This window comes from Callospermophilus lateralis, chromosome 15, assembly GCF_048772815.1.
Source record: "Callospermophilus lateralis isolate mCalLat2 chromosome 15, mCalLat2.hap1, whole genome shotgun sequence".
In the NCBI taxonomy this organism is placed as follows: domain Eukaryota; kingdom Metazoa; phylum Chordata; class Mammalia; order Rodentia; family Sciuridae; genus Callospermophilus; species Callospermophilus lateralis.
In genome coordinates this window covers 34,448,085-34,464,658 of record NC_135319.1, presented here as the reverse complement: position 1 = coordinate 34,464,658, position 16,574 = coordinate 34,448,085, and the positions used below count along the sequence as shown (strand labels likewise).

Below are 16,574 nucleotides of genomic sequence, written 5' to 3'. Positions count from 1 at the left end.
GTACCAGACCGTTTTAGCAGTTCCCATTCAATGCCCATTTGACATGATACATGACATGTTTCAGATGGCGGCTGGGAAAAGGAGGTCTTTGGGGAACATGGCTAGTCTTCAAAAAATCATTTTACTGAAAATCAATTAAACAAAGAGTTGATTCACTTAATTTACTTAAGATTGTTTTCTCTTAACTATTTGCAAGTTTACAGCAATTAGTACCAAAAGAAATTTAGTGTATTTTTGAAGACTTCTGTTCATTTTCATTTTATACTTCACACTGCCATTTTAAGGAATGTTTTGTCGGTGAAAAGTTAAGTATCATGTGGTGCTTTTAATCAAATTATGAACATACATGATATTCAGAAAAATATGCTTGAGTGCCAATAATTCAAATTTCAGGGTTTCCTATAGAGTTTTATATTATACTGATTCAAATATATTTTACTCAAATTTTTTGCCCTTCCAATCTTTTGCCATATTTATGACTCTTTTGCCAATATCCATAGAACAACCCGCTTGTGTTTTTATTATAGCTAGTAGTAGTCAAATTTTAATATGTAGAATTTCTAAATGATTTTGCACATCACTCAGTTCATAGCTGTGTCTCTTGACTCCTTATGACTGCTAGAAGAACAAATTTGAGATTTGCTATAAGAGTACCAGGAGCAGCATCAGCCACATGGTCATGGAGGGACTTGTGATTCCAAGGCCATCCTCATACAAAACCAGGTTACCAGCTCACAGAAACTCAGGAGAGGCTTGAGCTGGACTGACCATTTGGAACTCTTTCAACTAATGTATGATTTGATCTCTGCATCTTAATTTTGTATTTAGATTTAATGTAGTTGAAGTCTTAATCACATGGTCTTTTATAATGATCCCATTTTAGAAGACTTATTTCCTTTCCCATTCTTTGAATGGCTCCAACCTCTCCTTTCTCTGCAACTGTTAGCAAGTCCATGCTTTGGGATGTTTTACATAGTATCATAAACATTCATTTCCTAAAAGAATGATATGGAATGACTAAGTGCCAAGATCAATTTTATTTGGGCCAAAAATGTACTTCTTATTAATGAGAAAATAACAAATTGGATTATATAAGCATATTTGTAGAACCTTCTTGGGAATGGATGGGGGTACATCCTGACCCATCCACTCTGAGCATTAGCCTCCTAAGGAAGTTGGTACATGGCCCACAGTCAGATTGCTGGGAGGCATTCACTAAATCAGCCACCAGCTACACAGACAGGGAAACTCTTTTATCTAAGAACAGAAAAATGGAATTAGGTTTCCCAAGTTTACCTTCTAGTCAGTAATAACCTCAGATCACTTTTTTGATGTGATATGCCATGTTTGTGCAGAATATGTAATAAAAATAGTGGAAAATAAAACTTTCACGGTTTCCACCATCAAGGAGCTTACAATCTAGTAGGAAGGACCTCAAACTGCAAATAAAACACAATCAGAATGCATATGATGAATAATATGAAGGAAAAGAACAGATATAAAATAGATGCAAAATACAAAGCTTCCATCAGCTCAAACTTGTGCTTATGATAAGTTCAACCAGAATTGCTGATGGCAAGAATACGGGTATTTTATTCTTCTCCTCACTAAATAATATCCTAGTAGAAAATTAATCATGGCCAAAGTTAGACTCCTTTAATACACTTGGTATCTGCATATGCTGAGGTTGTCATAGTACAATTCACCTATTTCACTGAAGAGAGTCAAATATTAAGCAGTAAAAGTATTCCTTAAATGTAAAATACAGATGGAGGATAAAGGCAGTAATGTATATTATAACAGATGATATGCTACCAAAGAGGAAAAGCAGAACAGGATAGAAAATATTCCATGTTCAGTCTTCTCTGTCCTGTGTTATGTTTAAATCCTCGTGGACACTGAGGAGGGCTAAAATTTATACTCTACAGAGTCTTGGGCTCCTCCCTACCATGGTCCCCCTCCTGTGTGAAATTCACAAAAGGAATATGTCAAGGGAGGCATCTGATCCTTTGGACATGGTTGTAACAGACCCAAAGGACACAGATTTAACTAATATATTAGTGGCCAATTATTTTAGTTTGCCTGGGACTGAGGATTTCCTAGGATAAGAGACTTCAGTGCTAACACTGGAAAAGTCCTAAACTAACCAGGAGAGTTGGCCATCCTGAAACCAGCGAAGTCTCATGAAGGCTGGTGTCTCATCTGCCTTATACTTTGGAGCAGCATCTCACTGTGGGGCCCTCAGTAGTGGAGTGTAGTGGTTAAACAGGGGAGCTCTGGCGTCAGATGACCTGTGTTCCATTCTGCCTTCCCTTATAGACCGTGTATCTTAGGAATTTTACTCTTCCACTCTGGGTCTCAGTTTCCTTATCTATTAAATAATGATATTCCTCATAGTTTGTTATAAGAAGTAACTAGAACAATAGATGCAAAGCTTTTCACACACCATCTTGCACATTGTCAGCACATTTTGTATGTTAGCTATTAATTTTACTACTTTAACAGGCTTTCAATAAATATTTGCTGAATGAACAAATAATTTCATGTACTTTTTGACAATCCTGTCATGCTTTTGACAGTCATGAATAGTTTTCCCTCTAGAAGTTAGGGGTTCGGTAGTAATGAGTGTGAAACACACACACACACATACACACACACACACATACACACACACACACACACCCCTCACTGTACACTGCTATAGATTGGATATTTGAGTTCTTCCAAGAGTCATAGATTGAAATCCTACCTCTACTATGGTAGCATTGAGTGGTAAGTGGTTAAGTCATTAAGTTAGCGCCTTCATGAATGGGATTAGTGCCATTATAAAAGAGACCCCACAGTGTTCCTTAGTCTCTTTTGCAATGTGACAATGCAACAAGAAGACAGCTGCCTATAAGTCAAGAGACCTGCCCTCACTAGGCACCGAATCTGCTAGTGCATTGAACTTGAACTTGCTACCCGCCAGACTTGTTAAATAATAAATTTCTGTTATTTACAAGCTACCTGTTCTATGATATTTTGTTGTAGCAACCGAAACAGATTAGGATACCCACTGTCCCTATCCCAGACTACCCTTCATCACAGCTCTGCTTTTGCCTTCCTGTATTCTTATGGAATCTTTTCATGCACTTTGGAGTCTTTATAGCCCAGTCAAGTGTGCCTTGGATTTAGGACATTTCATTGTTTCAGCAATGAAAAGAGTCACATTCTTTCCATTCTTCTCACCCCTGTCCCACCTCCTCAGGAAGACTGGGTTACCTCATAATCATTGCTGCTCTTAGCATGGAAAATATTTGGCTGATTAAGCCAACATCCAAGGAGTAAACAGAAAGGAGAGGACTGTGCTGTGCTCTTTCAAGGGTATAGGGAAATGTGCAGAAAGGAGCCAGGTCACACCTAATCTGTTAGAAGAGAGATTGGGTTTCATCAGAGAGCAGGTTGGCTTTGAACCAAGCCCAAAAGGATCAATACTCCAAAAGGCTCATTGTATAAATGTAGCAGCAAACATGTATTATATAGAAAGTAAGTTCAAGGAGGAAGCATTTTAGCTACCAAAGTAAAAGATTTCTGGTCTCCAAGGGAAAGACTTAGAAGGTGTAGAAGGAAAGACTTAGAAAAATTCCAGAAAATGTTGTAATATTACCATGATGTTTCAAAGAGGAGTGGACTTCTTGGAATATTTTTAAACTGTATCTAGTAGCTACACCAAAATTTTGAGACACAGTGTGTGAAATCTCACCCCTGTCACATGCATACACATATCCCATTGTGATCCATAGTTATCCATTGAAGTAGGCCTCATCCAACAGAAGTGACGCTTGTGGGCAAGCAAGACTGAGAATCCACTGATAGTGAATAAAGCACTGGGCTATGTAGGGTCCCGGCCATCTTCCTTTCAACTCAATCCATTTGTGCCTGTGGCAAATTGTCTGCTCTTTATTCTTCAGCTGCCCCCCACTGTAAAAGGATCACAGCCATTTCTGTTCATTTCTTCTGCACAGGGAATGCATAAAGGGGAATAAGATATTTGCATGAAGATTCTCTTCAGAAGGTGAAGATGTGTGTATTCTTTATATTATTAATAATAAAATTTCTGGTTCAAAAATTCTGCCTGAAGACTTTTGTCAAAAGTGTAGGAATATGTAATTTCTCTGTAATGATACCAGTTCTTTGTACTACCTAGACTTTGGAAAAGTGAAAGTATTTTTTTCAAGCATAGGAGATCCTTATATACTCCCTCTCTGATAAATATTTTCAAAAGTCTGCTCAAGTTAGTTTTAAATGTACTTAAGTAACAAGTTGTAGTCTCAAAATAGATATTAATTAAGTTCATTTCTATAGCATATGTCATATAAATTTATTCTTCCTTTATAAAACATTCATTTCACATTGAGAGAAACAAGTAATTTCTGATTACAAAGCATACTAAAAAATACAACTATCATCAGATAGTATATATGTTGGCTAAATAACACTCAATCTTGTGAGTCAGCCAAACTCTGTGGATACAAACATATTTTTTGAGTCATGCAAGCTATTAATCAGTGGTAACACCAATGTACAGAAAGAAAATTTCTATCCCAAGCTGACTATGAAGTGTTGCTCATATTGCCCATTCATTCTTCACATGATTAAGCACATTTCTAGATTTGATAAGAGTGCTTGGTTTCCTATATCTTTACTGATTGCTTGGGTATTGAACAGTGTTTTATGAAGGAAACAGAACAGAATCTGACTTTAATTCCACATGTTATTTGAAACTTTGCTCACATGAAAGTCATATCTGGACTAGGCGAACCCTTATTATTAGTCTTGTATAAGCCTATCAGTCCAAGTATATCAAGTAAACATTGCCACCAGAGAAAAGCACACACTGTTTTCTGAATCACTGTGCCTAATAGCATTCTTTCAGAAGAATGTCAGAAGCAGGGGATCAATATTTTAACTTTCCAGAGCAGGAGTTCAAGTTACCCCATCCTCGTCTACTTAGACTCACTACCTATTCATGCCCAGGCTCCTGAATGGTTTCCTCTCCTGAGTTTAAGGATCAGAAGGATCAGAACTAGCAATTATCAACAGCACCATATTCACAAGCTGAGTAGTAACTTCATCTGTCTTTGTGGATTTTTATGTGGTTCCTCTTTAAAATGCAAGTTACTGTTCCTACTCTCAAGAAGATTAAAATCTAATGGAGAAGTCAAAACATATACTGAGAAAGCTAAATAACCATACAAAGTGTAATAATATGGCTGAAGAAATGTCAAAGGGCAATAACTGATTAACTGCTAAATGAATAACATTGAGATCAGTGGTTTGCAAAGTGTGTTCCAGGTATCCACAGGTGTAGAAGTTGAGGGTAGGATAGCTCTCAAAGCCTCATTGCAAAGGAATTATCAAATAAGTGGGGCTTTAGCCTACCCAACATCCTGGCTCCCACCTCCATCAGGGTAACTTCTATGTTTTGTTTTTGTTTTAATTTTTTGATAGTAGATTTTTGCATCCAATTTCATATCTAGAAAGGGCCTTGAGTTTATTTTTTTAAGTCATTGTGATATTTCTAAATACTATAATTTTTGAATCTCACAATATAATCATTATGACCTGTGGTGGTATTAGAAATTTTCTTGGTGGAAAGATACTTAAAACATGGCAGATGTAAAGAATAGTTAGAAGATTTCCAATTTAAGAGTTTAAATAAAAGAACAACAATGCCTCCATAGTGACAATCCAAGGCATTGGACCATGATTAGGCTTTGGTATCCTGAGTCTAGATTAGGCAAAAGGGACAGTGCCACTTGACCAAGGACTGCAATAAAAGAAAGCTAGAAGACAAATTTAAGAGGCATCATCCCAGAAAGAAGTTAAATCAAAATCTATACATTCACTATTTCAGAGCAAGAATCCACAAACACAGATGCAAGAAAGCGGTCAGAAAACTCAGAGGAGAACAAAAAGTTTCATAGTAACCAGGCAGAGACTTGACCGGCCCAACACAGAGTCTGTGCAAGTGGGAATCCTGGCCCAGCTAAGGCAAACATCACAGCTAGAGCAGCTTCACAAAAACCAGAGTCCTGGATGATTAACATGGCAAAATATAGGAATGGGGTCTCTTGAATTAAGTAGGCACCCTCTAGTCAGAGAGGTGAGCAGAAGATGCTCTGGAAGGTCCTTCCCAAGATTTCTCTATTCAGCCATGCTCTAGACCAAGGAACCAGAGCAATATATATCCTGCTGTTATCACCTAAAGAAATAGAGTTGGAAGAGATCAAATGCATTCCTGTTAGTATTTGCAGTTAATAACAACAAAATTGTTATATATTACCCGATGAGATAATAAATAATGTGTTTTTCTAGAGCATACAAATAGAGCAAAATATAAACTCATCATAGGCGTATCTTATGACGCACATGTTTGTGTCCCCCCAAAATTCATATGTTGAAATATAATCCCCACTGTTATACTTGAAAGAGTATTTGTGGGACCTTTGGAAGGGAATTAGGTCCTTGGGGAGGAGCCTTCATTATGGCATTAGTATCCTTATCAGTAGGGATGTCTAGCCAAGAAGACAGTACTCACCAGATCTCAGTCTTATGGCACCTTGATCTTGGATTTCCAACTTCCAGAAATAATAATTGTTTATTGGATAAGTAATCCAATTCATGATAATTTCTTTTTTTATTTTTTATTTGTTTTAATTAGTTATACATGACAGTACAATGACCTTGACATATCATACATTTGAATCAGATGGGATATAATTTCTCATTATTCTAAGTGTACAGGTTGCAGAATCACATTGGTCATGCAGTCACGTATATACACTCAGCAATAATAATGTCTATTTCATTCTACTGTCCTTCCTTCTTAGCAGCCTGAGCTAACTAAGACAACAATTATTGTTGGGTGTAAATACACACAAAAGAATGATTTAATTAATAAAAAAGAAAATTATGCCAAACACTCCAGAAGAGACAGGACAAAGGCTAAAATTTAGAGAATTCCGGCAGAAGCTTGGCAATCCCTCCTCTAGCACTGCAGGTCCCAGTAATCATCCGTAGAGATTGGTCATCTTGTATCCTTGTGTATCATAGTCGTCTATTAGATTTTTAAGGTAAAATAAAAAACATGGGTGATAATAGAACAAACTATGAGTTCTTCCTATAGATTTCTTAACAAAATTGCTTCTACTTAATAATCACCAGAATATGATCAAAGCCAAAGACCCCTAGTGGTCAGTAGGAAAATCCTCCACTGATGCAGAAAACAGGGCCTAGAGCCCAGGAGAAATTTCATCAGTGGGCATGGAAACAGAAACAGAGAGGAATCTGGGTCAGGAGGCGGCAGCTCCTGATAGTAATATTAACATCAAAGAAAAGGATGGGAATACTATTAAATATAGTGTAAATACATAAACTGTATGATGCTTGAAACCAAATAGCAACACTTTCCTTTTTAAAAAACATTATATTGCTTTCTTGGGAAGCATATATCTAAAATTATAATAATTTAGTTTGCTTTAGGTTCTACTCAGACACATTTTGTTATAAAATTGCCTTACATCAGATTTGAAAAACATAAGCAGACTTTCACCAAATATAGACACAAGGATCATAAACTGAAAATAGAAACCAGAAGACAGACTCTGGAAACCAAGAGAATATTGACATTGTATTACACTTGGCAGTGAAGAAATAGAAATCCATAGTGATTTACTACCTTTACATAAGAATAAAGAATTAGCTGAAAAAAATGCTCAGACTATCAGAAATAGTAAGACCATTTTTGGCAATAAGTAAGGAAGACGATTTATTTAACTTTGGAGGGGGGTTGGCAGAAATGAACTCAAATGAGAAACAATAATACCACATATTAACTTTGTTCTTAAACATCCACATTTAATGTATCAACTTTGGCTGTTGTTATATGCCTTGGCAATTCAATAAAGTTACTGAAATGGAAAATTGAAAATTTTTATTGTGATATTTCCAATTTCTCTGCTAGTGGAATAGTTTAATAATAAACCATTGCATAAGCTTTCAGCATTCTCATTAAAATGAGTGAGCTATCATTTTTCTTTCTATTCCTAGTTATCAGCAACTTTATTTACCAGTGCCTATTAAGCAGAATACAAAGCTCAGCTAACCATTTGTGATGGTACTTTTTGAACAGGCAGATATTATCCATTGCAAAGACATAGAGTTTTAAAACTGGAAGTATAAATAACTTAGTATTGTGTAGTTCACATGATAAATAAGGAAACTGAGGCACAGTAACTTGTCCTAAGTCAACGGCAGAGTAGATGTCATTCTTCCAGACTGTTCTATCACATAGACTCTCCTAGAGTCCTAATATTGTTTTAGTAATAGCTGTTGAACACAAGCCTACACATTCTTTTCTGGAGAAAAAGGAAAAAGAAGGCAGCCAAAGAAAGGTTTTATCTCAGCCTTATCACAAGGAATTGCAATTTGAGAAGGAATCAGATTCCATGTATATTCTCCCTCAACTGATCATGGATATTTTCCTATTGACTTTTATGACTCTGTCCCAAACTTCTTCATTTTGCAAGGTTCTACAAAAAAAAAAAAAAAAGTCTCTTTGTGTTCACATCATAGTCACATTGAATATCAACTCCCTAATTTATAAGACAATATCTTCCAAAAGCTGCATTAATTCCTTTGTTGATCTTTGCAGAGTAAATCTACTTCTAATCTGGTACCTGCAGTTAAGCTGCTCATATCACTAATTTATTTCCCTTTTAAACAGCAATTTAGGCATATTTTATTTGGCTCAGACTCTACATGAAACATTTTCATTAACTCTTAACCCTCCCGAGGCAGTGGGCTTGATCAGAACAGGAACAAATAGGAGCTGGAATACCCAGGGGTGGATCCAACTCTCAGTTCAATCACCAATAAGCTACGTAACCCTGAGAAAATCATTTATCTACTCTGAACATTTCTTCAGTGTAAATTGAAAGACCCTTAAGATCTAAAACTCTACATTTCTAAGTTGATCGTTTTTAAGCCAACATTAACAATAATTATTATGCTAGTTCCCCTAAACTTCCATTTCATTTCCCCCTATAGACCCAGTGCATATTTCAACCCTGAAGCTAGGACAAATAAATAAAGTGTGATGTCTCCCTTACTACACTATGAACTCCATAAAAGGTTAACTCATATTTATAGACCGTTGCTTGGCAGGGTTGACAATATATAAATGTTTGATATATGGATGATGGATAGGTGATTGCCACCGCAGAATAGTAAGAAGAGTTTAAATGTATGAGTTTACATTATCTCTATAATAGCCCATAGATCATTATCCTGAGCCTTATCAGAAGAGCCAGCACTTATTGGTAATTTTGCTTGTGTAGAACATAATGGACTTCATAGCACAACTCTCTAACCTGATTCTTCCTGCTTAATTTACACTCCAAACCTTCCTTCTGGGTCATAAGCTTTCTGAGAGCAAGATTTGTGTGGCTGATTCACCCCACCATTCCATATTTAGTCACTTACACAGTATTTTATCCATTTTAACTGATTAAATGAATTTAAAATGTTGGTCAAATAAAAGAAATATACGTATTTTAACAAAGTTATTTTTCAAGGAAAAAAGAGTTTAGAACAAGTTATGTATAATAATAAATTTCTGACTTTTTGCCCTTTGCCCGTTATTAATCTCAACATTTCATCCCTAAGAGAAATTGCTCATTCCTGTATCTTTATTTTTCTTCATATATGGTCACTTCATAATTAATGTATTCAGAGAAAACACACAGAGGAGAGGAAGCATGAAGAGTCCTCCATACTTCATTGTGGTTCCAAAAAACAGGATAGCTGAGTTGTGTTTTCATGGTTTCCGTTTGTATATAATGTAATTCTGTGGCATACCCTGCATTACATGCAAATTATCTCTGCTGTTACTTCAACAGATTCTTTGTCAAATGTTAATAGTCCACTACTCTGCATGATACGGAAGAATACCAGAAGGTTGACTCCCAGTGGGATATCATGCCCTCTTTTGACTTAACCTTCAGTAATGCTGGGTATTTTGTTTAGGAAGATGCTTTTTTGTTCTCAGGCATGATCATTTCTCTGGTTGGGGGAAATTTTCCCTACATGCAGTGTTCTTTTCAGGCAATAAAAGTTTCTTGATTGCTATCTCATAACTTTCATACACTCACAATTCCATATTGGTATAAACAATCTATATTAACACATACATAATGTTAATATTTTCTAACTCACTTTTTAAATAGTCATCACAATTCTAATTATGCTATTAATCCATTGTAATTATACTCATTATTACAAATATGATTTGTTCATGGGGATCTTCATTATTATAAGCAGTATTTTATATTAGTGTTATAAATGCTACCAATAAACCATAATTGTTGGAAACATCCCTTAATGTATTTACTATTTATTTCATCATGCCCCATATAATCAACATGGACATATTTATGTCTACATAATCTTCAAAGGAACCAAACAATCAACTGTTCCTAAAAAAGTCACTGCCATGTCAACAAAAATAATAGCTAGGACTTATTGAACCATGTGCCATTTGCTGGCCTTGCACTAAATGCATTAAGGTAGATTACCTCTTTAATGTCCACAAGAGTATTTTGAGATAGAAGCTTTAATTATCCCCATTTTAAAAATAAGAAAACTGAGATTTAGAAAGGTAAATAAGAACACAAATGTTTACAATTAATAGATGATACCACCAGAAATGGAACCCCGACAATTTCATTCTATGTAACTGTGTTTTAAGAGTGAGGATGAATCTGCTTATTTTGAAAGTCACCAGGCTTTTTATATTCAGATGATTATTTCTCCAAACTCAAGTTTGCATTTTATTTTAAAATTCTGTCTTAAAACCAAAAATATACAACAAGTGCAAATTGAAATATTTGCAAAAGGAATTACAGGCTATCAAAAATGTAATGAAGCATTATTACTGTGAAATTAGCAAATGGAGTAAATCAAAGTGGGAGCATAATATAAGTATTATATAATTATCAGCATAGTTTTCTAACTGAATTTGCTAGTGTTGACTGATTAATTTTAGACTTAATAATCTTATTCATTGTGTACCTTAGCTGCTTTTTCTTTTTAGTGTATAAGGTTTAAAGTTTAATTTCTTTTCACAATGATTAATCAAAGATTTTCCAGCTGCCAAAAGATAATAAAGAAAAATGATTAAAAGTAAATTTAACCGCAAGGCTTTGATAGTACAACATTACATCTCATCCATTTATTAATTGATTTTTGTAGAAAAGCAAATATATGAAATCTGATAGTCATTGTTTCCTTTATTATTTTCCATTTGCTATAGTCCAATTAGTATATATTCATAAGGATTATGTGCATAAAATTAATATGAAGCCATATTCTCTCAGGAAGTATAAAGAATCTATGAGTCTTTTAGAAAATATGCCTAACCTAATGAGGATAGCTTACAAATTAGAAATATTTTCTTGTTTTATTATCTGAGGCTGAAATATATGAAACTTAAGAGACCAAATACTTAAATTGCTTTATGAAACTATAAAAGTTTAAATATTTACACCGGGAAACAAATTAACTACCTTGAAAATATGAGGATTTCACACAACTAGTCTTTAACGCAAAACAATGTGTTGTGTTTGATTTCCCCATTTTCATAGGGGATGAAGGGGAGGAGAAGGAGAGAGAAAGGGGAGATGAAATTGATCAAATTGTATGTACATATACAAATGAATCCCAATAAATACCACTATTATTTATAATGCACCAATAACAACATTTTTAAAAAACTCACTTTCTATTTACACATCAGAACTTCCTGAGGGCTCATCTAGTCAAGACACTGTGTGGTATACTCTATGAATATGGCTTCAAAATGCTTATCTTTTAGATTGTTTTGTTTCTTTTGATTGTTTTTAATTATAAAAATAATAAAGCATAACTTTACATAATGCCTAGATTTAAGAAATGTTCAGTGTTTCTTAGCTTATTTTTATTATATAAAAATCTAAGTGGACATAACACCTCAGTTTTTCAGAGTTCTGTATACCCAGGCCTTCTGAGGCACATAGTACTACATGAAATTCTCTGAGGAATAGTGATATGGAGCACCTTTTTATTTCTCTTGTGGCCATTTTATAAGTCTTGCTTAGAAAAATTTCTTTTCAGTTCTTTTGCCTACTTTTTAAGTCAGGTGGGATTTTTTGGTTTGTTCATTTGTGTGTTTTGCTATTGAGTTGTATATTAACCACTTGTCAGCTATATATTTTACAAATATTTTCTCTCATTCTGCAGACTTATTTTTCATTCTGCTAATTGTTTCCTTTGCTGTGCAGAAGGTTTTTAGTTTACTATAGTCCCATTTGTTTATTTTGCTTTTGTTACCTGTTATATCAAAAAAAAAAGAAAAGAAAAGAGAAAAAAATCATTCCCAAGAGCAACATCAAAAAGCTTTTATCTTATGTTTTCTTCCAAGAGTTTTATAGCTTCATAAAAGTCTTTGTGTAAATCTTTAATCTGTTTCAAGTTAAATTTTGTACATGGTTTAAGATAAAGTTACACTTTTATTTTTTTCTTTATAACGATATCCAGTTTTCCCAAAACCACTCATTGAAGGGGCTGTCCTTTTTTCATTTTGTTTTCTTGACAACCTAGTTGAAGATGAACTGACCATATATTCATGGGTTTATTTCTGGGCTTTCTATTTTGTTCCATTGATTGGTATGTCTATTTTGATGTCAGTAACATGTTTCGATTATTATATTTTTTTACTATAGTTTGAAATCAGGAAGTATTCCAACTTCATTCTTCTTTCTCAAATTGCTTTGATTAATTCAGAATCTCTTAAGATCTATGTAAATTGTAGGAGTGTTTTTTTCTATTTCTGTGAAAAGTGCCATTGGGATTTTTAATAAGAATTGCATTGAATTTATTGGTTATGTGAGACGCTATGGGCATTTTAATTATATTGATTCTTCCAATCCATGAACAGAGACTTTTGTCCTCTTCCATTTACCAATGTAATCAATGTAACAGTTTTGGGTTATACAGGTCTTTAACCTACTTTTTTTTTTTTTTTTTTTTTTGTAGAGCTTTACAGGGAACTTGCTCTGGGAAGAAAACAAATTCTAATTAATTAATTAATTAATTTTAATTAGGTATATATGACATCATAATTCATATTGATTCATTGTATGTTATTGCAGCACAACTTTTCATTTCTCCGGTTGTACACGATGGCTATGTATGTGCAGTAATACATGTACCTAGCGTAATGATGTCTATCACATTCTACCATCTTTTCTGCCCCCATTCCCCCTTTCCTCCTCTCCCTCCCCTTTGCCCAAAGTTCTTCCATTTTCCCCATGACCTCCCCCATTAGGTATCATTATCCACTTATCAGAGAAAACATTTGGTGTTTGGTTTTTTGAGATTAGCTTACTTCACTTAGCATGAGATTCTCCAACTTCATCCATTTACCTGCAAATGTCATAATTTTATTCTCTTTTAATGCTGAGTAATATTCAATTGTGTGTATATACCACAGTTTCTCTATCCATTCATCTATTGAAGGGCATCGAGATTGGTCCCACAGTTTAGATATTGTGAATTGAGCTTCTATAAACATTGATGTGGCTATGTTCCTATAGTATGCCAATTTTAAGTCCTTTGGGTATAGACCTAGGAGTGGGATAGCTGGATCAAATTGTGGTTCCATTCTAGGTTTTCTAAGGAATCTTCATACTGCTTTCCAGATTGGTTGCATCAATGTGCAGTCTCACCAGCAATGTATGAGTGTGCCTTTTTCCCCACATCCTCGCCAACACTTACTCTTGTCTATCTTCTTGATAACTGCCATTCTGACTGGCATGAGATGAATCTTTACAGTACTTTAGATTTGCATCTCTCTAATTACTAGAGATGTTGAACAGTTTTTTCATATATTTGTTGATCAATGGTATATAATCTTCTGAGAAGTGTCTATTCAGTTCCTTAGCTCATTTATTGATTGGGTTGTTTGTTTTTTGGTGTTAATATTTTTGAGTTCTTTATATATCCTGGAGATCAGTGCTCTATCTGATGTGTTTGTGGCAAAAATTTGCTCCCCAAATGTAAGCTCTCTCTTCACGTCATTGACTATTTCTTTGGCTGAGAAGAATCTTTTAGTTTGAATCAATTCCATTTATTAATTTTTTACTTTATTTCTTGTGCTTTAGGAGTCTTGTTAAGGAAGTCGGGCCCTAATATGACATAATGAACATTTGGGCCTAATTTTTCCTCTATTAGGCACAGGGTCTCTGGTCTAATTCCTAGATCCTTGATCCACTTTGAGTTGAGTTTGTGCATGGTGAGAGATAGGGGCTTAATTTCATTTTGTTGCATATGGATTTCCAGTTTTCCAAGTACCATTTGTTGAAGAGACTATCTTTTCTATAATGTATGTTTTTGGCTCTGGTTCTCTTATTTTTCCAAATAAATTTCATGATTACTTTTTCTATTTCTATAAGGAATGACATTGGGATTTTAATTAGAATCACATTGAATCAATACAGCACTTTGGGTAGTATGGCCATTTTGACAATATTAATTTTGCCTCCCAAGAGTATGGGAAAAAATATAGAATACTTCACGAATTTGAGTGTCATTTTTGCTCAGGGGCCATGCTAATCATCTCTGTATCATTCAAATTTTACTATATGTGCTGCTGAGGTGAGCACTCTTTTACCTTCTTGGTTAAACTTATTCCTGAGTATTTTATATTGTCTGATGACATTGTAAATGAAATTGCTTTTTGTTTGTTGTTTGAATATCTATTTATTTTTCAGATAGTTTATTATTGGTATATATGACTGATTTTTAAATTGATTTTGTATCCTGCAAATTTAAAGAATTCATGTACGAGTTCTAACAGTTTTTTAATGAAATCTTTAGAATTATCTATATAAGATCTGAATTTTATATAAGATCACTTATCCGTAAACAAAGACAATTTTACTTTCTGTTTTCCCCAATTCTGATGCCTCTTACTTCTTCTTGCCTAATTACTCAGGAGTGCTATATTTAGTAGAGATGACAAAAGTGGCACTCTCTTATTCTTGATCTAAGAGGAAAATCTTTCCGTTTTTCATGGTTGAAGATGATATTTGCTGAGAGTTTAGCATATATGATCTTTGTTATCTTCAGTTACATTCCTTCTGTACCCAACTTGGGGTGGGGTATATCATGAAAGCATGTTGAATTTTACCTAATTCTTTTCTGTTTTACATCTTGTTAACATAATGTATCACATTTATTGACTTGCATATGTTGAACTATCCTTGCATCTCAGAGTTAAATTCCACTTTATCATGATATATATAATCCTGCTAATGTGCAGTTGAATTCAGTTTGCTAGTATTTTGTTGAGAATTTTTATATCCCCATTCATCAGGAAAATTTACATATAATTTTATTTTATTATAGGCTCCTTGTATTACTTTGGTATAAAGGTAACACCAACACCTTGTGAAATGATCAGGGAAATGTAAATCAAAACCACAATGAGAAATTAACTCCCATGTGTTAGGATAGCTAATTTTCAAGAAGACAAGCAATAATAAGAGTTTGGTGAGGGTGTATAAAATAGGACTTGTCATTTAGGGCAAGAATGTAAATTGGTGCAGCCATTATGGAAAACAGAATGAAGATTCTTCAAAACATTAAAAATAAAACTACCATATGGTCCAACAATCTCAGTTCTGATTATTTCCAAAGGAAACTAGATCAGTATCTCAAAAAGATATCCACATTTCCATGTTCGTTGCAGCATTATTCACAGTATCAAAGATATGGCAACAACCTAATTGTCCATAAACAGATGAATGAAAAATGTATATCACATTTATAGCCATAAAAAAGGGAAATCTTGCCGTTTGCTACAACCTGGGGTAACCTTGAAGATATTATGTTGAGTCATGTCAGCCAGACACAGAAAAAAAAGAATCTAAAAAAAAAAGTTAAACTTACAAAAGAAAAAAGTAGAACAGTAGTTGCCAAATAAATGGGGAGTGAGAGAATTGGGGAAATGTTGGCTTAAAGGTATAAGCTTCCAGGTATAAGATGGATAAATTTGGATGTTCTAATATATAGTATGTTGACTAAATAATACTGTAATGTATACTTGAAATTCCCTAAGAGAATAGACCTTAAGTGTTCTCTTTTAAAAAGTAACTGTGAGGTGATGGATGTGTTAATTAGCTTGATGTGGTAATCATCATTTCATGATGTATACCACATCATCACATTGTATTTCTAAATATATACAATGTTTGTCAGCTATACCTCAATAAAGCTGAGGAGGAAAAAAGAATAGAGGTAGGGGTACAGGTCCTGGGTTTAATCCCTAACAATAAACACACAGAATAAAGCACATGTATTTTTCATTACCATGTGCTATTCAGTTAAAAATGTGTAATGAGTAAATGACCAAAAGAAAAACCCTTTGCTCTGAGGAAGCTGTAGATGATAAACTTGTTAAATAATTTATTAAAATCAACTGTTGTTCACATTGT

General features: G+C 34.2%; 1 non-coding gene across 1 annotated transcript; it reads right to left on the bottom strand.

The window, feature by feature from the left end:
- Positions 1–14,634: 14,634 nt before the first annotated feature.
- On the bottom strand, positions 14,635–14,741 carry LOC143381682 (U6 spliceosomal RNA). The gene has a single exon (XR_013088855.1). It is a non-coding gene; the product is annotated as a U6 spliceosomal RNA (small nuclear RNA).
- Positions 14,742–16,574: the final 1,833 nt, after the last annotated feature.